Genomic DNA, 26,334 nt, shown 5'->3' on the forward strand with positions numbered 1-26,334 from the left:
GATGGTCTAGGTTGGGGTCCAGGTGGTGGTCCAGGTGATGGTCTAGGCAATGGTCTAGGTTGGGGTCCAGGTGATGGTCCAGGTCCTGGTCCAGGTAAATAGGCTGTGATGGTTCAGTCAGAGGTCTGACCCATGTAAACGCTACCTGAGGTTTTATCTGATGCTTCACTGCCCCCTGGTGTTCAGATGCACAGCTGCATGTTGTTGCTATCTGCTGTTTTTCATTTGTTGATCCATTTATTAATTTATTTATGCTGATGAATAAGTTATGTTTTGATTGTTGTTTTAATTTTCAGTAACTTTAAAGCAGAATTAATGATAATATTAACATGCTATCATTAAAATTTAATATGTTTGTATTCACATAAAGGTACTGTTTTAAAGACTGTTGTTTACTAAAGTTATAGTAAAGATAGTTTGATATATGTATGTATTTTAGATACATTTACATGTAACGGTATTTTCATTATGTTCAGAGCACAAAGAAACGGAAACAACAGTAAAGAAACTAGACTGGAAGAGTTCAATATTTATCAAACAGACAATATCAGCCTTTTGTCAAATAATAATAATAGTAATAATAATAATAATAACATCACTAATAATAATAATAATAATAATAATAATAATAATAATAATAATAATAATAATAACATCAACAACAACAACAACAACAATAATAATAATAATAATAATAATAATAATAATAATAATGATAATAATAATAATAATAAAGATGGTGATGAAGCTGGAGCCCCCCCCCAAACCCCCACCCCCGCCCACACATATTCATTGTGTGACGCTCACACCCGTCCCTATAGATGTACACTGCCTGGAGACTCTTCAGACCATCGGCGTCTATACATCACCATGGCAACCGGGGGGACGGGGCGCGGGCGGGGGTCACCTAGCAATGGCTGCTGTGTGTTAACAGGCTTCTAAAGCATTATGACCCCCACCCTTACCACACACGACTGAGAGGACCCTCAGAAACACAGTGTTCTACCCCGTCTATGCTGAATGACAACTCTGCCCCTGAACACATGCGTTTACAGCAGCACATGTATCCACTTAGCCACTGTTAGCTTTAGCATTAGCATTAAGGAGGAACCAGTGGAAGACAATGAAAACAAACGGGGTACGGCCGCTCACAGTTAAAGCAAATACTTTGGGTCATATTCAGAATAGAATCCTGGTTTTGGTGATCATGTTTATATTTTATGGATTTGTCAAGTGGAATTCAGTTCTTTCTGTCTAATTGCTTTTTCCATATTTAGAAGAAAAGCAGGAACATTAAAGCGTTTTAATGCTAATTTGGTTTGCACCGAGGGAGCTAAGCCAGCTTTGTTTAAGTTAGGTATGTTTAGTTCTTTACCAATTAAATACTTCACTGTTATATTTTACTCCTTTATGCCTTTGACAGCCCCCTGTGGTGTGTACATGTTCAAACCATATTCACAAACTCAGTCCCCACATCACTGAACCAAACCAAAAAACTGCAGACCAGTTGTGTTGAAAGATTCTTACTGTGGTTTTTAAGGCGAACAGACCAACATTTACATACATGGAACGCTTTCCTGCACAAACCAAAAAATGTCCTACTGTGAAAAAAAATCAGCAGCTGGTTGAAAAAGCTTCAGTAAAATAAGTGTATTAGTCAAAATGAGAATGTTGGCTGATGTATAAAATCAATGATCATTAAATTAAACCATTCAGATCGTGTCCATCACATCCTTTGTTATCTTCAGTGTACAGCAACAAACACATGTAGTATGAGTAGTAGAGTCAAAGTATTCACCAACACTGAAAGTACCCTTAAATGACCCTAAATACACAGATGGATTCAGGTGTTTCTGTTCTAACAGGGCTCTGGGATCCAAACAATGAGGACTAATGTCAAAATAGAGTTTTATATTATGGGATAGATATCAGTCCATTGGTTCATTTGGGTTCAATTATTCTCTTTGTAAAATGACTCACAGATGGTTTGGACTGAATTTATATCAACACTGATTAGTTTTGTTTTATGTCCTGTTCATGAGAATCGGACACAGAAACATCAATATTTCCTTAAAGTTTAATTCCTTAAAGGATATGAATGACTAGGTCTTGGATCCTGGGTGTTTCAAGTCAATGAGTAAATAAGTAAAAAAAAAAAAAAAAAAAAAAAAGATCAAAATAATCAACAAAATGAACAAAATAATCAACAAAATGAGTAAAAAAAAAGACCAAAATAATCAACTAAATGAACAAAATAATCAACAAAATGAGTAAAAAAAGACCAATCATTTTGATTATTTTGGTCTTTTTTTACTCATTTTGTTGATTATTTTGTTAATTTAGTTGATTATTTTGGTCTTTTTACTCATTTTGTTGGTTATTTTTATTTTGTTGGTTATTTTGGTCTTTATTTTACTCATTTGTTGATAATTTTGTTCATTTTGTTGATTATTTTGGTCATTTTTTTACTCATTTGTTGATTATTTTGTCATTTTGTTGAATTATTTTGGTCTTTTTTACTCATTTGTTGATTATTTTTATTTTGTTGATTATTTGGTCTTTATTTACTCATTTTGTTGATAATTTTGTTCATTTTGTTGATTATTTTGGTCATATTTTTACCTCATTTTGTTGATAATTTTGTTCATTTTTTTGATTATTTAGGTCTTTTTTTACTCATTTACTCATTGACTTGGAACACCCAGGATCCAAGACCTAGTAATTTCACATCCTTTAAGGAAATTAAACTTTAGTGAAATATTGCTGTTTGTGTCTGATCCTCCTGAACAGGACATCTGACAGCTGGAGACATGATGTGTCCACATATTATGTCCGTAGAGTTTAGAAACATCAGTATTTCACTGTAGTTTAATGGTAGGTTTTTCTTCCTCAGTCAGAAGTGACGACAGTAGATGGAAATTATTATTTACAGTCAGAGCAGGAAAAACATTAGAGACATTTAGAGGAAGAACATTGAAAATCAGAGTCAGGGAGAAAAAAAAAAACTAAAATCAGTGTTGATATAAATTCAGTCCAAACCATCTGTGAGTCATTTTACAAAAAAAGTTAATAATTGAACCCAAACGAACCAATGCACTGATATCTATCCCCATAATATAAAGCTCTATTCTGACATTAGTCCTTATTGTTTTGGATCCCAGAGCCTGTTAGAACACAAACACCTGGATTCCACGGGTCCACAGACTGAGGTCCATTTAATGTAACTACAGTTTGAAATAAACTGGAGGGAAAAAAAACATTTATTGTGGTGTGCTGTTGCTCTGCCACTAGAGGGCAGCAAAGTAAGTATTTCATTCCTGAGTTCAGCGACAGAAAAGAGATGAAGATAAACAAATGGACTCACTTTCAGACCCTGTTTGATCAATCACAACTGAACAGAAATGACTCTGGTTTTTGTAGAGTTAAAGTAAATGTTGCAGCAAAAGGCTGAATATTTTCCTGTTTCTATTAAATTTGATCCAGTTACAAGAAACAGAGGTAATAGTTTAACAAAATATCTGAAATTTAAGTCTTATTTACTCTTGTATGTACATGTACAGGACAGTGTTAAAGTCCAGTCCTCCTCAGGTCCAGTGTAAAGACAACACCAGAGTAGTGTTGATGGGAAATCAACTCTATTACAATTGCAGTCAGTATCTAGTGTGACTTCCTTTGTCACATGACATGTTTTTGGGGATTTTATGCATTAGTTTTCGAGTGTTTTATTCCATGTTTCATTCAACACACGTCACATGTTTTTAATGTTTGGGCGATTTTATGAGAAAAGACGTTACACTAAATACTGACTAAGCCTTCATTTCTGATCGTCAGTGTGTTTCACCACTGTGCACATATTTCCTGTTATTTTTCATTGTATCTGAACAAAAGAGACTAAGAAATACGTACGGATACTCCACACAGCCCTGGAAAATCAACAAAATAATCTGGAACCCATGGAGGAGGTGGGGAAGAGGAGGTTGACAGCCAAGGTGTCCTCCATGATGGACAAAGACACCCCCCCCCAACACACACTGACACTGACTGCACTAAGGAGCTCCATCAGTACTCACTTTTTCCATTGACCCTCAAATTGTGTGAAAATAATTTGCATATAAAAATTTACCTCACGGAAAAACAACAATTTCGCCCAAACTCTAATTTTTCAATTAAAAGTTTTTCCACTGGCAAGAGGTGTTTTTTGGGCATAGCGCAAATGGTATATCATGAAAAACTGCAATGGAAAGGCCTTTTTTCAAAACTCGAGTCAGGTGAATTAAATAAAAAAAACAGATGTTGACGTATGATACAAGTGAAGAAGAGTTTAAAACTAAACGTGTGGGTATGTGTGGACACACCAGGAAACCACATCATTTTAGAATTTAGTAGGAGATAGAAGGGTAATATATAAGAATATTGAATATACCTGTAAATCAATGTCATGTTTATGTTCGTCACCATGTTTATGGAATGGCTTCTCGTGTCATCTCGCGATAATAATTAAGCAAATCATCGCATTTGTGATTTAATGGAAAAACCCCACATTACGCACTTGTGTTTTTTTCGACATTTAGTAAATATTGGTAAAGTTTTGTGCAGATGTCCAATAGAAAAGAGACTAGTGACAGGATGATACAGCCAAAGTGTGTGAAGGACAGGTATGGCAGGTCTGTGCTTCCTGCAGCGGTCAGACTCCACAACAGAAACTGCTCCAAAAATTCTGTGCAGTAACAGTACAATAAACTGTATAATAGACAGTATAATAAACAGTACAATAAACAGTATAATAAACTGTACAATAAACAGTATAATAAACTGTATAACCAACCTGTGGCCTGATCAGCATGTACACAGCTGTAATTAGTGTACATAACTTTCTTGATTTGTGCTTATCTTGATCTTGCACTTGTTTTGCGCTTGTGTGCTTTACTTTGCTGCTGTAAACCTGGAATTTCCCCTTGTGGGACTAATAAAGGCATATCTTATCTTACTTTATCTTAAAGTACAGACTTTTGGACAGTACTGTGAATGACTGAATGTATTATTTATGACACAACAGTCCAATAATGAGCAAAAGCTAAATAGAGCTGAAACTATTCAACTCTACAGTTCATAAAACCTGTCTGAGCTTTACGTTGTTTGAATTCAACAAAGTTTCGTTACCTCCGCCAAGGACGTTATGTTTTTGCCAGAGTTTGTTTGTCTGTCTGTCTGTTTGTCTGTCCGTTAGTGTGCAACAAAACTCAAAAATTTATGGACAGATTTTGATGAAATTTTCAGGGTTTGTTGGAAATGGGATAAGGAAGAAATGATTACATTTTGGTGGTGATCAGGGGTGGGAGGGCCCACGGGGGGGCCCATTTCCAACAAACCCTGAAAATTTCATCAAAATCTGTCCATAACTTTTGAGTTATGTTGCACACTAACGGACAGACAGACAGACAGACAAACAAACAAACAAACAAACCCTGGCAAAAACATAACCTCCTTGGCGTGGGGGGGCCCATGGGGGGGGCCACTGATCAGCCTTGGCAGAGGTCTGCGCTCTCCGAGTGCTTCTAGTTTATTTATATTATCTTTATTTTTTCAAATTGTCAGAAAACACGTTGAAGGAAACCTTTTGTTTCGGTGGTACCGAGTTACATAAAATAAAATAAATACAGATATGACCTGAGCGGCAAAGTGTGAAAAAATCATACTTTATTTTCTTTGTAGACATCGACATGAAAGTCACAAAGAATAAAATCAACATGATATGTGATGACATGTAAGAAATATAAATCATCCGGATTGTAATAGATCTTTGAAAGTCAAGATCAGAGGATATAATAAAAAATAAATGTCAGTAAATGTCTTATTTTTCCAGCCAACATCCATAAATATTCATTGTGCTATAATGTTTATGCAGGAATGTGAATTTTGGCTTCGACCAACTCAATATGTAAAGTGTCATGAGATAACTTTTGTTATGATTGGCGCTGTATAAATACAATTTGATGGAATTTGATTGAATTTTCCATGAACTGTTCACTGATTTTCCTTAATGAAGTAAAATGACACAATATTGATTATGACAAGATATAAAAGAATCACATTATATTAAAAAAATTTAAACATGGACGCAGTGACAACAAATGTCCAAATTTACATAACATTTCATCTTTTGACTGATCAATCAATTAACCAACCAACCAATCAGAACAATATGAAATGAAGATATCTGGAATGTACATCATGATGAATAGTAGACAGCAGACAGCAGAGCTCCATAAACACCTGCCAACCTGAGGGCTGTTTTTACGTAGAGACTTCTTCTGGTTTCTGTGTGAACTGAGAGAATCGCTCTCTGAAGTTCTTCATTATTTTCCAGCTCCTTTCCTATCCTGTACAGAGCCTGAGCCAGCAGCTGATTCTGACTCACAGACACATTAGTCGTCTTAAACTTTTCCTTGTCGTGAATCAGGGACTGGACTCGTTCCTCCCAGCCAGGCTTGGCCTCAGATTTCTCTGCGTCGATGAGCATGTTGATGTACTCTGGTGTGGACACGGGGTCTGGCATCAGTGCGATCTCCTTCAGATGGTTGAAACAGTCCGTCGCCTCGTTGGTCAGTTTTTCCACCTCAGTGTTGACCACGTCATATTCTTTCATGAGGTTGGAAATTAAAGCCTGAACAGGTTTCTCTGCTTCTGTGAGGACCTGGTACTTCTCCTTAAGCTCTTTCACTTTTCTCACCTCTTTGACTTCCCGACACTCCCATTTGAACTCTTGGTGAAGGTGTACGTTCCAGGGACATTTCCCAGGACACACTGTGCAGTGTCCATCTGGACCCATGGCAGGACATTGTATTTTATCTTCGTCATGTTCGTCCAGACTGTCTTCATGGCAAGTGTGATGACACTGCTGACAGTTGGTAAAATAACGCCCACTCCCACGTCCGCTGTCTTTCTGAAAAGGTTTCTTAACAGTGACTTCAAACTCAACATTCTCATTTGTACAGATCTCAGTCTCCAAGTCTTGGAGCTTCTCAGCTGTCTCTTTTATCTCCTCAAGTTTGGATAGACCCATTTTACCTGTTTTTTGCAACTTTTCTACTGAAACTAGAAGTTGCTGCCTCTCTATGAGGACCTTATTTGTCATTGTCAAGCTTTTGGTTTTTATTTGATTCAAAGCAGCAAAGAACCTCTTCATGCTTTGAAATCCCATGTTCCAAACCATCTCATCGAAGCCTCCATCCTCATCGTCAGATGATCGTTTCTGGGCAAACAGAGCAGAGTTGTTGAATTTGAAGTGAGCTGGCAGACCGTCATCAGTTTTAGGGCATGGGAAACCTGAAGCATTGATCGCCTCTAGAACTGGTGGGCGTTGGCCATCTGCAAACATCACCAGAATCCTGATGTTTTCTGCCACATCTTTGCCAAAGATTGAGAGAACAGAATCAAACACATGTTTCTGTGTTGGTGTGAGTCGAGCTAAAGCAGAGTGAGCTACAAAACAGATAACATCAATTTCACTGACACCAGACTGATCGGTGAAGAGGCGATGTAACTGCTGTGTGATGGTTCTGCTTCTTCTGATGCCTCTTGTGTCTCCAAACCCTGGAGTGTCAATGATAGTCAGGGAGTGGGGGATCTGAAACCCTTCACGGTGGTTTATTTTGTACACTTTGACTTCAGAGGTCTGACTTTCTGCTTCAACTAGTTTAAACCGATATGAGTCTTCCCATTTGACACCTAAGATGTAGTTGACCATCCCATTGATGAGAGTCGACGTTCCTGATCCAAAAAGGATCATAGTACGATTTTCCCTGTTGCTTTCTTCTCCAAAACTGTATCTTCTACATCCATGTATGGTTGTACGTTCCTCTTTCAGAGGCAGTTTCCAGACAGAAGGTGTGTCTGAATTCATCTCCTCACTTCTCTGTTTGAGGTTGTCTGCAAGACGTGATGTAATTTTTTTGTGCTGACGTTAACGGTGACACTTTCTTTACTTCCTCCATCGACACCACAGTCACATCGGACTCTGACTGCATATCGTGTCTCAGACTGAAGTCCTGAAATGATCACCTTTTCACCTCCGGATTCCATTTGGTTCCATTGGAGATCTGCCTTATCAACTCCATCCATTTGAGCGTACTCCACCATGTAGCTCAGAATATGGACATCTTCTCCGACCTCAGCAGGTTTCTCCAGCTGACTGATATCTCAGTAGAGTTTGATTGTGTTTGAGGTGTTCCAGGAGGGCTGCAGGGTAGGGTTTTAATGGGATCACTGACTTGAGCTGCAGGCCCTAGACCTACTGGAGTCACTGCTCTGCATCTGAACATGTACTCTGTGTTAGGACTCAGACCACTCACTGTGGCCTCCTCAGCTTTAGGTGCTGTGGTTTGTTGCCATCCATCTTCTCCACAGACACAGTATTCAACACAGTAGGAGGTGATGCCTTCAACTCCAAATCTGGGTGGAGAAATCTTCAGAGTCACACTGTTGTAGTTCACGTCACTCACAGTTACTCTGTCAGGTTTTGAAGGCGGCTCAAAGTTGTCACTGACTGAAAATCCATCCTTATAAACGTAGATGCTTGAACCTTTGTGTGTCTCATCTGTTAAAGCCACTGTCAGGAACTTAATGTTCTTGTTCTCGGTGTTGGATTCTGCAAAATCACTGAAGAGCTTTGCTTTATGTCTCAGTGTATCTGTGACATCTTTGAGAGGTACCACTGTTCCTTCTCAACATCATGTGATCGTGGATCTGCAGGGTTTTCTGAGTGTGTTTTTCTAAGTGGTTCTCTAAAGCTGAGAGGTATGGTTCAGCATTACCCAATGATGTGAAGACAAAACACACTGCATACTTTGTACCGAAAATCTCCTCATCGAGATCACTCTGAGATGGGACGATCTTAGTGTTGATCATCATGCTTGTCAAAGACTTCAAGATCCGCACTTCTTTCTCCTTACAGTCCATCCACTCCTTCAGACTTTTGCTGTTGAAGGAGAAGAATGTCTGTTCTTCAGGATTTCTGCAAGTTCAGCTTCTTCTTCTCCTCCTCCTCGGATTAATGGAAGTTTCTTTGCCAGTGTTTGTTGAATTCCTGCTTGAATTCAGAGCATAACTCTTGAAATGTTTTAATTTTTTGGCTGATCAGTGGGACCTGCTGCGCAGTGGTTGTTTTCACTGCATCGTTGCATCTAATTTCCAGCTCAAGAAACTCCTCCAGGACACTTTGTGCTTTCTGAACTAATCTTATACTGATCTGACGAACAAGTTTAGCAGCAGAAGAATCTAAAGTTGTCAGAGGAAGGAGCCAGACTCTTACTGGAACAGCATTTTCTCCATTGTCGCCCAGAAGTTTTGGCAGGCTTTGGTAGACCTCCACAGCATCCTGGAAGGACACTGGACTTTTCTTGAGACAGAAGTCTCCATGAAATTTACAGCTGAACTTCTTCACACTTTCTTTGTCTTGGTCTTTCATATGCAGGGAACCTTTACCCCCAATTTCCATTTTGGGAATTTTCTTGATCATTAATTTCAAGTTGCCCTGAATGTCTTGGTGCTTTTCGTTTTCCGACACCTGTTGATCAAACACAAAGAAGGCTTGTGCTCCATAAAGAATACCTGTGACCACATGTGTGGCTAATCCTTTTTCAAAGACATATGGATGCTTCACGTTTCCTCTTCCAAGATGATTCATTGTCAGTTCCTTGAATTTTGTAGTTGCATTGTATTTCAGTGTTACTCTGGCCTGATATTTGGAAGTCTTATTATCATTCAGGTATTGGCTGATCCAGAAACTTTAACAAGACCAACCAGGAAACTTGCTTTGAGAGAAGCATCAACATGTAGTGAAGAAGCCTTGTCTTCAACTGATTCAGACGCAACTATATCAAATTCATTGCGGGACTGTGGCCTCTCACTTATGTTATTTACCAGGTCCTCCTGGTCCCATAACGTCAGGCCTGTAAAACAAACAGTAGAAACAAAGCTTTCTTTAGTGGATAAAATGTGTTTTAAGTTTCTTGTCATTAATGGACTTTTACACAAATACATACTTCCAGCACCAACACCAACCTGCTCCTTAGCTAGTGAACATCATCTCATTTGAACTTAGAGCTACACTGTCTTATTACCCTTAGTCTTTAAGCAACAAGTCACAGTTGTTTCATTATTCATTCATTTGATTTTCCAGAACAGCTTATTCCTCAGTAGCTGTGGATGGAAAGGTGAAACCTGTCCAGGTCCCTGCAGGCCTGACGGGGATAGACAGTCATTCATGCTAACATTCAACCAATGAAGAACCGCTTAGCCCTAAGAAGGGGAACGTCTTTGAATGGAAGAAACCGGAGAACACAGAGAAAAGCACTTTTAACACTTTTAAATGTCCATAAACCTATGGCCTGTATGATCACTGGAGATTCTCACTGACCCAGATCATGGTCTATCCAAGTTATCTGCTGAAGGCAAATGGATTGTCAATTGGTTCTTGAAGATGTTTCACCTCTGATCCAAGAGGTTTCATCAGCTCTGGGGTTGACCTCCAAGTGTTTCATTTCTATGGAACTGTCAATAGCATGAGGGCCATAAGGGTCACCTTCTGTGGATATCCCTGAGTGACCACTGTGTGGATGGTGGTTCTACTCTACCACCCAAGTGGGGGTTGTACATGAGTCAATTCAAGTATTTGATAAAAAAACAAAACAAAAAACAAACATTAAGTGTTAATAATACTGGTTATTTCATTTCAATGGTTCCTTTCACTGGGTTGGATATTTTAGACACCAAGGAACATTTAGGCGTTGAAGCTGATGTGTCGGAAGCAGCAAAATGACCAACTTAAGGACCAGTGTGACTTTGACATGGCCCTTTATTGTAACGGTGATGACTGGGTCAGAGCGTTTCCACAACTGCTGGTCTTATTGGTTGTTCCTGGTCTGCAGTGATTAGTACCGACCAAAAATCAACTAAGAAAGGACATCCCAACTGCAGGACAACTGATCATCTGTGGAATGTACTGGATAAACAAGTCCAGTCCCTCCCATTTCACATCTTGGTCCAGATACCACAGCACACCTTCAGAGGTCTGGTGGAGTCCAGGCTTCAGGTCAGAGCTGTTTTTGTGGATAAAAGGGAACCTACACAATATTAGTCAGGTGGTAATAACGATCTATTCCCATAGAAACTGGATTAGTACAGATCCAGTTGTTGTTCTTTAGGTAGTTTTGGTCGGTTGTGACCACTTTACACTGGATCTGGAGATACTCTGACCCAAGGATTTGAACATCACAGTTTGTCTCTTGTCGAAGTGTCTCTGGTCCCGATTCTTGAACATTTTGTGTTGTTTCCAACACTTCGACTTCAAGGTCTACATGTTCACATGGTGCCTAATATATCCACCCACTGACAGGTCCCATTGGAATGACATCATCAACATTAAACCTACTTTGCCCTCAGTGGTCAGAATGTTCTGGGTCAGATTGTAAGTACCAGTCCTGGCTGATCTGGATCAAGAATAAAATAGAACTTAATTTTAGAGGTTACAGTTAAAGCTGTGGATGACTGAGTATTGAACATCTGTACCAGTTATGAGCGAGTCTTTGCGGCAGTCATACAGCATCCCGAGTCTGAAAGGCCGACCGAGTGCAGCCACCTCCAACGTCCCACTGGAGTCCAGGTCCATCGTCCTCCAAATCCCGGTAGTTCACCAAGTCTGTTTCAAGACCGAAGAGCAAAGAAAGAGCTTCATTGAAAGAGTTCCTGCAAAAACCAAAAACTGTCATTAGAGCAGCCGACAAAATAAGACTCACATCAATACTTTTGTCAGTATTTATGAAAAGGTGATGTGAAAAAACCCTCAGTTTATCATTTGAGAAGAGTTCACACATCACGTCCTTCTGAACCTTGTGAACCTGATGTTTCCACTAATCTGAAAATGCCCACACTGAGGTCCCAGCTTTTACTGTCCTTATTTAAATACATCCAACATGTTTGAAACTAAACTGTGTCTGAGGTTTCAAAACTCAAACATTAGTATCATCACAAGTGAAATGACGCAGAGTGGCTGTGAACCCACCTCAGGAGGTTTTAGACATGGATAGACCTGAACACTGGATTAGCTTGGATCTACTGTGAGTGAAGGCACAAGGAAACACAAATGTTCTCCAGCTGGTGGAGACATGTCTGCTCTGACCAACAGTCAGATGAATGAGGAGATGGAGGTGGGTAAGGTCAGACAGGAGCCCTTTGGAAAGATCAAACATCCACCCACCTGTTCCATACGGACACATGGATTTAATAAACACTTTCTAATCATTCTTTGTAGACAAATGTAGCTGAATAATTTGTAAAATGATGTAATTTTAATTCATAAAATACAAAACTACATCACAACATGTATTTTCATTTTGGACATTATTTAACTGTTTGCACTTTTTATAAAGTTTAAATGTCGTATTTTATCTGAGGTTGCAGTGTTTCCTGTGGAATTAATCTGTTGGTGTGGTGGTGTGTAATGGGGGGGTGCGGGAGTGTGGTTCAGCTGGGGTGGGGGTGGGGGCAGGCGCATGTGTTTCGGTCGATAACCGCACGCATGCGTCAGTTTCCGTCCAACTTATAATACTATGGGGTACGGGGTGGTGTGCCCCCCCCCCCAAGCAGAAGTGAAAGTGAAACTTTATGCTCGTTTACCTTTTCTCTACTTCCTGAAGCTTCGCAAACTTTCATTTGAGGGGGAGGACATTTGTCCTGGACTACACTATTATACTAATACTATATATACTATATATATATGTATATATATATATATATATATATATATATATATATATATATATATATATATATATATATATATATCTTCTATGTATGTATAATATATATTATACATATATAATAAGTCTAATGCGACGGTGATAATTTTTTTGATATGAAGCATTTGATGTGGCAGTAAGAATTTTGTGGTGGTGGTGCTGCGCCATGTCCAAACCTTCCCAGCAGAAATGCTGGACTGGGTTCTTTCTATTGGTCTAGAACACATTAGGACAGAGGTCTGCACTGGCTGAGGGGGAGGGGTGGAAGTGGGCGGAGCTTAGAACAGCAGTTGGTGAGAGAGAGATCAGCGTTTTAGCGGTGAATTCTATTAAATACCTAATAAATAATTGTATATAATAGTGATAGTGCTGTTTTGGAGTGTTCCACTAGTGTGTTTTGTTGTGTTTTTGTCCAGTTTTGCTGTTTTTCCGCAGTTTTTCTCTGTATTTTTGTGGTTTGTATAATTCATTGATAGTTGTATTTGATCTGTAAATATTCTATAAATGTCTGTATGTTTCTATATATATGTAAATAGAGATGTAACAATTAGAGATTTGGATACTACAATTATCATCAGAGAAATAATTGAAGTTTCACAATTACTACGATTATTTAGCGGGGGGTTTATAGGTGGGGGTGCAGTACCTCCCAGTGAGTATTCACAGACCATACGACCGTACGTCTCTTTTGCAAAGTGAAAGTGAAACTTAACAGGTGTTCCTAATTGCTGTCCATGTCCTGTTGTTGTGACGCGCATGTTGACCTCCTGAAGTTGGTCTGACGGTCTGAACTGGAGGAGAACGGCCTGAGTCCACCAAAGCTCTGCACACATACTGGTGTGAATGGGCTGGACAATGGGAGCCTGAAGCTGCGCAGATGACGCCAGTGAACGCAAACTGTATGGAAACTAAAATGAGCCCGCATCGAAAATAGGGGTGTTAGAAAATATTGGTTCTGCAATATATCACAATATTTCATTTTATAATACTGTATCAATATTAAAAAGTACTGTATTGATATTTTTAGGTATTTATTCAAATGCAGATATGGTGGGGGTTCATTTTTGTTATTTGGATTCTTTTTTGTTTATATCTTATTTATTATTATTTAACACTGTTTTATTAAATAATGGTTATTTGAAGCATTCTAAAAGCACTTTTTACTGTCTGAGAGGTAGATGGTAGTTCCTTTGGAAACTAGAAGAATTTGAAAAATGTTGTGATATAGCATTAGATCCTGTTCTGATCAAATAAAAATGCGTTTAGTATTTGTACATATTTCTGGTGTAATTCAATTTGTCCGGGAAATAAAAGAAATAACCAAAAAATTGCCTTTTTAACAGTATCATGATATATCGTAATATATTGTATCATGATCCTAGTATTGTGATTTGTATCATATGGCCAGATTCTTGCCGATACACAGCCCTAATCGAAAATAGATTTGTGGTCAAGACAGCTCAGACATATGTCCGCCTCCTCAGACAGACGTCAGCTGGTGCTCCTCTCATTTTCATTGGTGGAACGTTGAATGCACTTCTTGAACGTTGCTTTGGTTCGGTGCTGAAGCGCATGTGGGCATGTCTTTGGTTCCGTTCTTAATCTCCTGGACTTTATGAGACGGTTTTTGGCAGCCTTGACAGTTAATTAATTGTGACTTTTAAAATTGCGATTAATTGTAACACCATGACATCGTTCCAACCCTATATGTAAATATCTACGCAGATCTATCCAGTTCATAGACAGATCCAGTGTATGTATTTGAATCAGCTGATGGATGTTTTTGTCAGTGAAATGAGGGGCTCTGTCTACAGCTAGACACAAAGTGAACACAGACTATCGACTGGATCCAAATGACACCAAAGAACCACAAAGAACATGAAGAACATGGGCATACAGCGATCTAGAACAAGGGTGTCAAACTGCAGTCCTGGTGGGCTGGTATCCTTCATGTTTTAGACGTTTCCCTCCTCCATCACACCTGGAACCCATTACATCATTGTCAGGCTTCTGCAGAACTGGATAATGAGCTGGGCATTAGAGCCTGACCGATATGGGATTTTTGGGGCCGATGCCGATACCAATATTGGGGGCTAAAAAAGCCGATATCCAATATATCGGCCGGTATCCGATATTGGCCGATTACCGATATATTGGCCGATATATGAAATAAGAACACTGATCTACACAGGATATAATAATCTTATATTAGATAATAGTGTACAGGTGGATTAACAGTTGCATAAATCTTTATCTCACAAATATAATTTACACAACTTTCAAATGCAAACTATGCAATCACAAAAATAATTAATTGTGTGTGTGAGCAGTTGGGTGGGTGGGGGGTGGTACTGATTTTTAAACTTATATGTAAAGCACTTTGTGCTACACCCTTAATGTATGAAAAGTGCTATATAAATAAAGATTGATTGATGGACTGAAAAATAACTAGAGCAAAAAAAAAAAAACTTACCACACAATTATGTTTTCACTCACAAATTTTGATGTGTCTGCCTCACGGCACTACAACTTCTTGTGTGGACTAAGGACTAAACTGAGCATGTGCAGAGTGAATTAGGTGAGTCCTAAGTTGTTCCTGATTGGAACAACTGCAAGAGTTACAACTGACCTGTGTTACAACTGTCCCCAGTCTCCCCTACAGTATCAACACCCAGGCCTGCTGGCAGAATGAAAGTGTGAGGGAGACAGGAAGTGCACGGACACGGGTGTGTGTGGGGGGTGAATACTTCTTAAGATGGGGGAGGGGCGGATCCGTGATTTTCGGAGTGGGGGGGTGGGGGGGTTGGTGGTCCATCCTCATCAGAGCATGTGGTAGCAGGCCGTGATTTTCGCCGGGGTGGGGAGTCGGGGGGGGGGGATAAGCAGTCCATCCTTGTCAGAGCGTGACCGGGGTGGGGTGGGGGTGGTATAGCTCCATGATTATGTGATTGTGTGTGTGTGGGGGGGTGATAGCGTCATTGTCCGAGCAGGAGTGAAAGTGAAACTAGCTCGCTTTAAAGTTCCTCTTGTTCTCCAGGCAGCACACACACAGAAGCAGCGAGCGACAGAATCTCCGCACAGCACAAAAAGTTAATATATCGGCCACATCGGCTACATATTGGCCGATGTTGATTAATTGGTGATACGCTGTAATTGGCCCGATTAATCAGCTGGCCGATTTACCAGTCGGGCTCTACTGAGCATTAATTGAACCAGGTGTGGCTGGAAGAGGGAAATATCTGAAACATGCAGGTGAGGAAGAAAATTTGTGATTTGAGAGCACAGAAGGCACCCTTTTGTTTCAGGTTCGCTGCCGAGCTAACCTGTTTAGCATTAACTAGTGATGTTTTGATTATATGTTGAGATGTCTCCACCAGTTCTGACAGACTTACCTTCTTTTTCCCTTAGTGTGAACGCCCCCCTCCCTTCCTGGAGTGTGACCCCCCTCCCCTTTCCCCTGAATGTAAATTCTCTTGTCTCCTTCCTAAAGTACAACCCCCTTTTTTCTTTATTACTTTGTCTTTTGTTTTCTGTTGACTGCTTTGAAGTAACTGTATAAATACCATCTGAAAACGTAGATTTGGGGTCAGACCACTGAAACAGACTCTGTCTGCATCGGTACTCTCACTGTGCTCCGGAACACTAAATAAAGCTACACTCATCGCAGCAAACTTTGAACCACGTTTTGTGATTTTTCTTCAACACAGGGTACCGGCCCTCGAAGACCGCAGTTTGACACCTGTGAGTTAGAATAACTACAATGGATCAACCCGTGGAAAATACAGGAAAGGGTATTTATAGAAACTCAGAAAGTTTAGTTATCAACATTTACTCTTGGTTTTCATAATAAATATGATACAAATGTCAAGTCTTTTTTATGCTATAACTGTTTTAAACATTTATTACATCTAATAAAGATAATTTAGGGACAGTATTGAAAGTTAAGTTCTTCCTGAAAAAACATTTTCTGATGCTTTTATTGCAAAAACAATATAAATAAACTTAGTCCTGTTTTAATGGGAGTCCTTAAAGGGTTAAATGTCCAAAGCCTGTTTTTTTTTCTTATTGTAACGTAAATTCATACATTTAAGGCCTAATAAAGTCACATCATTTTCTGCATGAAAAATATCCTTATAAATATCATAGATGTTCATTTTGACTCAGAGAACTGACCTCCAGGTGGAACATTCCAGAGCTGGAGGACATTTTCAGTCCCACCCAGGGGCGTAGAATTGCGTAGGGACTCTAGGGACACGTCCCTACCAATATCCATCCACTACAGTGTACTCACTATCAATCCAACTGCTGTCTGTAGTGTTTAGTCAATGATTATGGACACAAAGGGTTAACAGTTGGTCTCTGCTAGAAGTCCCGCCTCTAACCTAATTATCACTCTCCGATTGGCTCTTTGGTTTTGCTATTGTACATGTGATTGGCCATCCCCGCTGTCACTCCATCTACTTGTAAAAGGAACCCACTAGTTGGACCGCTAATGTAAGTTTTCAATATGTTTGCATTTGTTCTGTCTGGGTCACGTCAGCTAGACAGATTTAAATATCAGTGGTGTCACTTACATGTACATTTGTACATTTGTTTGTTTGCGTGCGTGTGTGCTTAGTAATTAGGATTTGAAGAATGTCAAAGACGAGAAAACTGGACAGAAGACACTTCTATATGAGTCAAAGTGTGAGTTAGTTCAAGAGTACAGAACTGTAGAGGCTCAACACAGATACTGAATAACAGACAATATTTAATGACAAACAGATACACTTTTAAAAGTTATTTTACTTATTATTTTAATGCAATTCCATGGAAGAGCAACTGTTTAAAAAACGCAAATAAAGAAAATTTGTGGGGAAAATGCAGTAAAACCTCAGATTGTAAATGTGATTCTGGATGCGATTTTATCCATAGTTTTGGGGGATAAATTACTTGTAATAATTGAAAGTAAAAGCCTTTTTTGCTCAGACAATAACTGTACCATCAAACTGTATGATCAGTGTATCCAGAATCTGTTCATATGTCATGAATCAACATATTTATGTCAGGAGACAGACAGTAGAGAGGAGGGAGGAGGTAGAGGTGGAGAAGAAGGAGGAGGTAGAGGAGGAGGAAGAGGAGGAGAAGAAGGAGGAGGTAGAGGAGGAGGAGGAAGAGGAGGAGAAGAAGGAGGAGTCAGAGGAGGAGAAGAAGGAGGAGGTAGAGGAGGAGAAGAAGAAGAAGGAGGAGGTAGAGGAGGAGAAGCTGAAAATTCACAGTTGAGGTTAAATAATAATGCATATGTTAGTCATGAGAATAACTTTGCAGAGTGCATTAAATTCTTGTCCTTAGATATTCAGATGTACCTTATTAACTTGTTAATTACTGAATTTTTTTCTGACCATGATTGTTTGCTTGTTTGATCAGCTCGACATGATGTGAAATTATGATCACAAATGCAAACAACAAAAGCACTCAGAGAGCGCAGACCTCAGCCAAGACAGATCTGCCCCCCCCATCACCATCAAAATGTAATAATTTCTTCCTTGTGCCAGTATCAACATTACCTGAAAATTTCATGAAAATCCGTCCATAACTTTTTGAGTTATCTTGCTAACTAACTAACAAACAAACAAACAAACACACAACGCAAACTGATCACAACATCTCCTGGCGGAGGTAACTATCCTTTCAAACAATATGAATAACATGAACAAACTGAAAAAATTAGTGTCATAAAAAACCTCAGCTTTCAGGAGTGCTGCCTTGGAGCACTTTAGTGTCCACACCAGTGTCAGAATCCAGCCTACTGCCTTGGTCCCACCCATCATATTTCCAGTAGTTCATGCACACAGTTCTAACACATGCACTTGTTGAATCCACTTTTCATGACCTGTTAGAGTCCAATAGATTTAAATTTGGACTGAATCTGGAACTGAGATGTTAAACAGACTCTTATCCTTTTAGAGGATCTGTAGGTCTGACATTAGGTTTGAGCAGAACACTTTAGATCTGGAGAAATTCTCTCCTGTAAATCGGAAGTGTAAAGACAGAGCAGTGCAGTTTGATGGAAGAATGCCCAGTGTGTCCACAGACCGTTTGTACTTACAGCAGATCCTGGGCAGCTGTTGGAGCAGTGATGCAGTGCTGCAATCTGTGGCTTCCTGGTTCCTTTAATAGAGGAACCTCCCTCATGTGGGACGTCTTAAACAGAAGACACGTGATTTCCTAGAAAAGCTGTTGGACTTTTACAGACAGAGAAAAAAGAAAGGCTGTGGCATTTTGAGTTGTATATTTGAATCATTCAACGTAAAGTAAAAGCTGACGTAAGAGACTTCAGATTATTCACAAATAACTTTACCAGACATGAAAACTTATTGAAACCTATCAGTACATGAAGGAATGAAAGAAAAACCCAATAAAAACAACAGTGTTTAAGAAGGTTGTGTTGTGTTTGACAGATGTCATCTGTCAGTTTGGGTCTAAAGTTCATCTGGAAATAAAGACACGTAAAGCACCGACTTACCTCCAAACTGACATCTGTTTTATCAAAGCCAAGTGACCTCTGTGTGTCTGCTTTATAGAATAGAATAGAATAGAATAGAACAGAAGAGAAGAGAACAGAATAGAATAGAAGAGAAGAGAACAGAACAGAACAGAACAGAACAGAATAGAACAGAACAGAATAGAAGAGAACAGAATAGAACAGAACAGAACAGAATAGAATAGAATAGAACAGAACAGAACAGAATAGAATAGAATAGAAGAGAACAGAACAGAACAGAACAGAATAGAATAGAACAGAACAGAACAGAATAGAATAGAAGAGAACAGAACAGAACAGAACAGAACAGAACAGAATAGAATAGAATAGAATAGAATAGAATAGAATAGAACAGAACAGAATAGAAGAGAACAGAATAGAACAGAACAGAATAGAACAGAACAGAATAGAATAGAATAGAAGAGAACAGAACAGAACAGAATAGAAGAGAAGAGAACAGAACAGAATAGAATAGAACAGAAGAGAACAGAATAGAACAGAACAGAATAGAACAGAACAGAACAGAGCAGAACAGAACAGAACAGAACAGAACAGAACAGAACAGAACAGAGCAGAACAGAACAGAACAGAACAGAATAGAATAGAATAGAACAGATCTTTATTGTCACTGTCACAGGAACAATGTAAATCAGTTTATCAGCAAAACACTGAGTGCAAAAGGGACTGAATAAAAAAAATAAAATAGAATACAGATCTCACAGTGTTAGAAAAAGTGAACTGTATAAGAGCTTCACAATAAAATATGAATACACATGTGCAACTGAAGGAATGTTAGAAACTCCTGAAATGAACCAAATATCCAGAGAGAATGTACAGAAGCTAACTGTGTACTACAGATGAGAGGTGTGTCCAACCAATAGGATCAACACAGGTAGGAGAAGGTGCATGTGCTGGGGGGAGGGGGGGGAGACTGTCCAGTACTCTGGGGGTGGAGATTGATCATTTTGGGGCGGTGGGGGTGGGGGGGTGCACACATTTAACGGCTTGTGGGTAAAAACAGTGCTTGAGTCTGTTTTAGTCCTGAGTGTTCTGAATGTCCTTCTGGAAGGGAGGGGGGAGAAGACCCCAGTTAGTCTGAATGTGGAACCTGAACTAAAACAACTATGACACCTTTAACTCTGAAGAACTTTAGTGTCATTTTTGGACTTTCCAAAGTCATACTGTGGGACAAATTAGAACCTTTGGTGGGTCGGTTTTGGCCCATGGGCTGTATGTTTACCACTGCTGTAGCCAGTCTATGGACAGGTCTGTCCAGGGGTTATATGGGGGTGTGGTCTGTACTGTACGTTACAAGGTTACTATTGTTAATGAAAATGAACAAAATGACGAAAACTAAAATTGAAAAAACATTTTTTTTTAACTGAAATAAATAAAAACTTTAATTTAAAGAAAACAATGATAACTAACTGAAACTGTATTGTGTGTTTACAAAACTAACTAAAACAGATAAAAATTATGGATAAAATTCCCTGAGTTTTCATCTTTGTCAATGCTGATATAGGATAGAACATGTAAAAATTTGGTCTCAGATCAGCAGTATAACAGAGGTATAGAAGTCGGGAGGCCAACGGTAAAAGTACAGAAAGTTTCAGTTTCGTTTTCACGTAAGTGGCGTTGTGTATGGATTGCACCCCCACCTACATTACCCCCACCAACCTGCTGTAGGGAATGTATCCATGGTACTGTGCATGTGTTTGTGTCTGTGCTCAGTCGGAGCTGCCCTAACCCCACCTCCAAATAAAGTGTCCAGGGGAACCTCACTGATTTCTTTGAATAGGATGGAAGATAAAATACATGAAAAAACTGAAACTAATACTAAAAGTAAACTAAACGAAAACTAAGCATTCAGAAAAAATGACAACTAATAAAAACTAGTAAACCTGCTCTAAAAACTAATTCAAACTCACTGAATTAGAGAAAAAAGTCAACTAAATAAAACTAAACTAGAATGAAAAATCCAAAACTATTAGAACCTTGGTACGTTAGTGATGCACACATCAGTGGGTTACTGTGGGGCGGGTTGGGGCGGGTCAAATAATTCCACAAAAACCCGCAGGTTGAAAAAAAAACACCCTAGACTCACGCATCACTACCGTACGTACCTCAGAATGAGTCCGAGCAGACCATAAAAAATAAAGTAAAATTGAAACCTATAGATGTTTTATTATTTCCTCTAAGCCTCCTGCTGTTGTGCAGTAAAATTTTCCTTTTCCCTACCTTCAGAAGCTTCAATTTTAGGGGGCAGGACATTTGTTTAACACACACACACATACACACACACACACACACACATACACACACACAGGCCCAGATCAGCCCGATCTCGTGACTAAATCCGATCTTCTAACTAATCCTAGATTGACAGCCAATACCGATCTTTAGATCTGATGGGGACATCCCTTATTACAACACATGATTCAGTGGCTTCATGGTCGTGTTATTATAACTGAATAATCTCACACACATGAAATATTACAATATTTTCAGATACACTCATACTGTTTTTTTAGTTGTACACTGTAATAATCAAAACTGAAATTAAAAAAAAAAAAGGTTCACACTTTTTTAATTACATGGGATGAATTAAACAATATCAAACTTTTTCGGGGACTTCCGGTCGGAACACCGTCAAGATGACCGCATAGTGAATGAGCTCTCGGTCGAACCAGAGCAATTAGAGAAATTTCCCCATACAAACTGTAAATTATTGCATTAAAATGTAGAGAAAGGGGAAAAGAACCTTATCGCCACTTTGTGTAGTAAACGTCGTCTAAAGACTGGTCGGCGAGAAAGACAACAATTAGCAGCTAACAGTTTTAAGCTAGATGACAACGTGGTTCAATATAAAGTAATGGCCGACTTGGATCTGATTCTGCAAGAAATAAGAGGGTTTCGCCAAGAAAATAAAGAACAGTTAGAGACAATAAAAGGAGAATTAGTAAAGGTGAATGCCCGAATGGACGAGGTGGAAGGAAGAATGGAAAAAGCAGAGGAGAGGATCCAAAACACAGAGGAGGTTATCACGGCTCTGCTAAAGCTGCACACTAAGCTGGAGGACAAGTTGCTGGATCTAGAGAGCCGCTCCAGACGTGAGAACATAAGGATTTATGGGGTCCCGGAGGGATCTGAGAAGAATTCAACAACGATGGTCGCATTTGTGGAAAACTTACTCTGTGAGGGTCTGGAGCTAACTGAGGACATGCCCGACCTGCAGACTCAAAGAGCCCACAGGTGGATGGACCACAGCTGCCGGTGGATTCGCTGCCACGCTCCATCATTAAGTTTTTAAGTTTAAAACAAAAGACACATTACTCTGCAAAGCATGGCAGAAGAAGGGGTTCACCTGGCAAGGAAACTGCTTAAATCTGGGTCACGACTATCCACCCCTAATACTTAAAAAACGGAGAGAATATTCAGAGATCCACAAAGTGCTGAAGGAAAATAAAGTGCAGTTCCAGACCCTCTTCCCTGCCAGGCTGCGTGTGAGGCACGACGATGGAACCCAAACCTATGATACCATAGAGGAGGCATCAGAGGACCTGCTGAGAACAGGCTACACCATGACAACCATCAAACCACTGGAGACGCTTATGGAGCAGGTGCAGCAGCTGTCCTGGCGGAGAGTGGACGGACGAGCGGTGATGGCCGCATTCAAGGTCGGACAGGATTCAAACTACAAGGAGAAGCTCCGAGCCTTCAGGAGATCATCATCGACCCCATCCGGTACCTAAAGGATCTAACCCACAAGTTGAGGACGACGGAGTGAACTGTGAAATTTCTTCAATTCTACTCTGACTGTGAATGTGGTGGAGACTCATTATTGTTGGACCTGGTTCGTTCAGGACTGGCTGTCCACTTTGGATCATTATCTTTTTTTTTTTCTTTCACCATGCGACTGTTGCAGGAAAGGGCCTCTCTCTCTGGTCTGAGGAGAGAGACTTTCCCCTTCAAGCCCCCTCAGGAGGCTCACCAGGGTCAGGTTCATCAGCCCCTACATAGGGAGTCACAGACAAACTGTGCTGAGTTTGTTTCTTACTGTGTTCCATGTTCATTCCCTGTCGGTTCTTACAGGGAGGGGGAAGCACACCAGGTTTTTGAGTGAGATGAAGGGGGAAATCACAGAAATGCAAAATAGGTCTTTAAAAATAATATCATTTAATATAAATGGAGTATTCAATCCAATTAAGAGATGGAAAATATTATCAAAATTAAAAAAGGATAAAATCCAAGTAACTTTCTTACAGGAAACACACCTCAATGACTCTGAACATGCTAAACTGAATAAGTCAGGATTTAAACATGTTTATTTTTCTTCCCATGTGTCGGGTAGGCGGAGAGGGGTGGCGACTCTAATATCCAGGGCTGTAAATTCCGAACACATATCAGAACATAAGGATAAGGAAGGCAGATTTGTCATGATCACAGGCAGAATAGAAGGTATTATGAGAAGTCTCCTTAACATGTATGTTCCTCTGGGTAGCGACTGGTCCTTCTATAAACACATAGTTGATTTAATGACAACTAAAAGTCAAGGGATTTTAATATGCGGTGGAGATTTTAACATCCGATTAAATCCGAAAATTGATTCAACAAACGGGAAATCTGATGCAAAAAATATTAACAGAAGACTAAACACTTGGATGCGTGAAGTGGGGATTGTGGACGTATGGAGAGAGATAAACCCGACGAGCCGAGATTACTCCCATTACTCGTCCGCTCACAATGTTTACTCGCGCATTGATTTCTTTTTTATGCTCAAAGGAGATCTATTTAGGGTGGATAGCTGTGAAATAGGACTCAGTACCATTTCAGATCATGGTCCCATCTATATGTCAGTTCATCTGAATAATAATAAGAAGTCCACTCTTTGGAGATTGAACTCAAACATTCTGAATAACCCAGGTACCAAAGAAAAATTGAAAAGTGAAATTAAATCATATTTGGAGATTAAAGACAATGGGGAAGTGACTCCACCTATTCTCTGGGATGTGTTAAGAGAAGTGATTAGGGGTAAAATAATAGCCATCTCCTCTTATGAGAAGAAAATAAGAGAACAAAAACTTAAAAAATTAGAAGAGGACTTGAAGAGACTACAGAAGGAACATGCAAAATCTCTTAAAGAGGACAATAAAAGTAAGATTATAAAAATAAAAAAAGAAATAGATGAAATAAACACTCAGGAAATCCAAAAAAACCCTCTTTTTTATTAGGCAAAAATACTGTGAGAGGTGGAAAGTCACTGAAACTCCTATCCTACAGATGAAGAAAACAACAATCGGATAGAACCATACACAAAATAAGAAACTCAACAAATGAAATAGAAACTAGTTCAGAGAAAATTCTGCAGTGCTTCCAAAAATACTATAAAATATTATATTCTCAACCACAGACAAGCAATGATAACCAGATTGATACCTTCCTGGACCAGATTAATCAACCAAGGATCACTGATGAACAAAATGGAAAATTAAAATCTAAAATAACAAAAGAAGAAATTCAGTCAACAATCAGGAGAATGAAAGGGGGAAAGTCTCCAGGAACAGATGGTTTTTCCACTGAATGGTACAAAATAATGCAAGAGCAGCTAATTCCAATATTATTAAAAACATTCAACTGGGTTTTGGAAAACAACCCCCCCCCCCCCCCCCCCCCCCCATGGCGGGAAGCAATGATTTCAATCATACCTAAGGAGGGGAAAGATAGATTGGAATGTAGGAATTATCGTCCTGTAAGTCTTTTAAACAGCGACTATAAACTATTCACCTCCATATTATGTAAAAGAATAGAACTGATACTACCAGCATTAATACAGAAGGACCAGACCAGCTTTGTCAGACAGAGACAGACCCAAGATAACATCAGGAAAACTCTGCACGTTATGAGACAAGTTACACAACAAAGACTGGAGACACTGATGTTAGGACCCTGGGTCATAATTTGTCTATTTATATGTATATGTTTTCTTGTTAGTGTGTGTGTTCTTCCCCGTCCTGTAGGTGTGCTGCACCCTTTTGTGTCTGTGTTGCAGGAAGCGGATTGGTGGAGGGTGATTGCCCGGCCCCTTTAAAAATGGCCCGGAGCTTCCGTTCGTTCTCTCTCTTGCCCCCTGCCAGCTTCCAACCCTGTGTTCTGTGTGTGACCGTCAGTCTTCGTGTGTTGCTGTGATGAGTTGATTGAATATAGTTGTAAATAGTTTTTTGTAAATCGAACCTTTTCCTGGTAGGGGAGGCCGACTCTTTTGTTTTTCCTGTTTTCTCCTGTTTTTTGGTTAGGAAGTTTAGGTAAGTTTACTGTATTTTATTTAGTGCATTTATTTTTGGCTAGGTAAGTTAGTTTAAACTGTAAAGAAGATAATTTTGTTTGTTGTTTTAGCCGTGCCCTCCCCTAACCCTCCTTTAGTTGATTTAAAAAATAAACATTGTGAATTTTAGTTTGTGACTGACGTGTGTGCTTGGGAGCTGGGAGGGGACAAAAGTGAGCATATTACGTTCGCTCTGGTGAACCCCTAGGCCGGGGCGTAACACTAATTTTAAGTTTAGATGCAGAGAAAGCATTCGATTCAGTGAGGTGGACATTTTTATATAAAGTACTGTCAAAATTTGGCTTCCATACATCAATAATTGACACATTTGCAGCACTGTATAAAAAAACCAACAGCTAGAATTAAAGTCAACGGAGATTTAACCAATTCATTCATTCTGGAGAGAGGAACGAGACAAGGATGTTGTGCGTCGCCACTCCTTTTCACGCTGTTTATAGAACCCATAAGTCAATTAATTAGGCAGAGGTCAGATATAAAGGGGGTAACAATGGCATCCGGGGAACAAAAATTGGCCCTATTCACTGATGATGTATTAATAAGTATAACACAACCTACTCAGACACTTCCAAAGTTGATGAAATTGTTAGAGGAATTTGGTTTAATCTCTGGTTATAAAATTAATATCAACAAAACTCAAGTATTAACATTTAATTATGACCCTCCATCTTCAA

At 39.4% G+C, this 26,334-nt stretch overlaps 1 pseudogene; it reads right to left on the reverse strand.

Annotated features, from left to right (window-relative positions):
• Window positions 1-8,144: 8,144 nt before the first annotated feature.
• LOC115437474 (stonustoxin subunit alpha-like) lies at window positions 8,145-18,915 on the reverse strand (annotated as a pseudogene).
• Window positions 18,916-26,334: the final 7,419 nt, after the last annotated feature.

Source organism: Sphaeramia orbicularis, chromosome 17 (genome assembly GCF_902148855.1).
Source record: "Sphaeramia orbicularis chromosome 17, fSphaOr1.1, whole genome shotgun sequence".
Lineage (NCBI taxonomy): Eukaryota > Metazoa > Chordata > Actinopteri > Kurtiformes > Apogonidae > Sphaeramia > Sphaeramia orbicularis.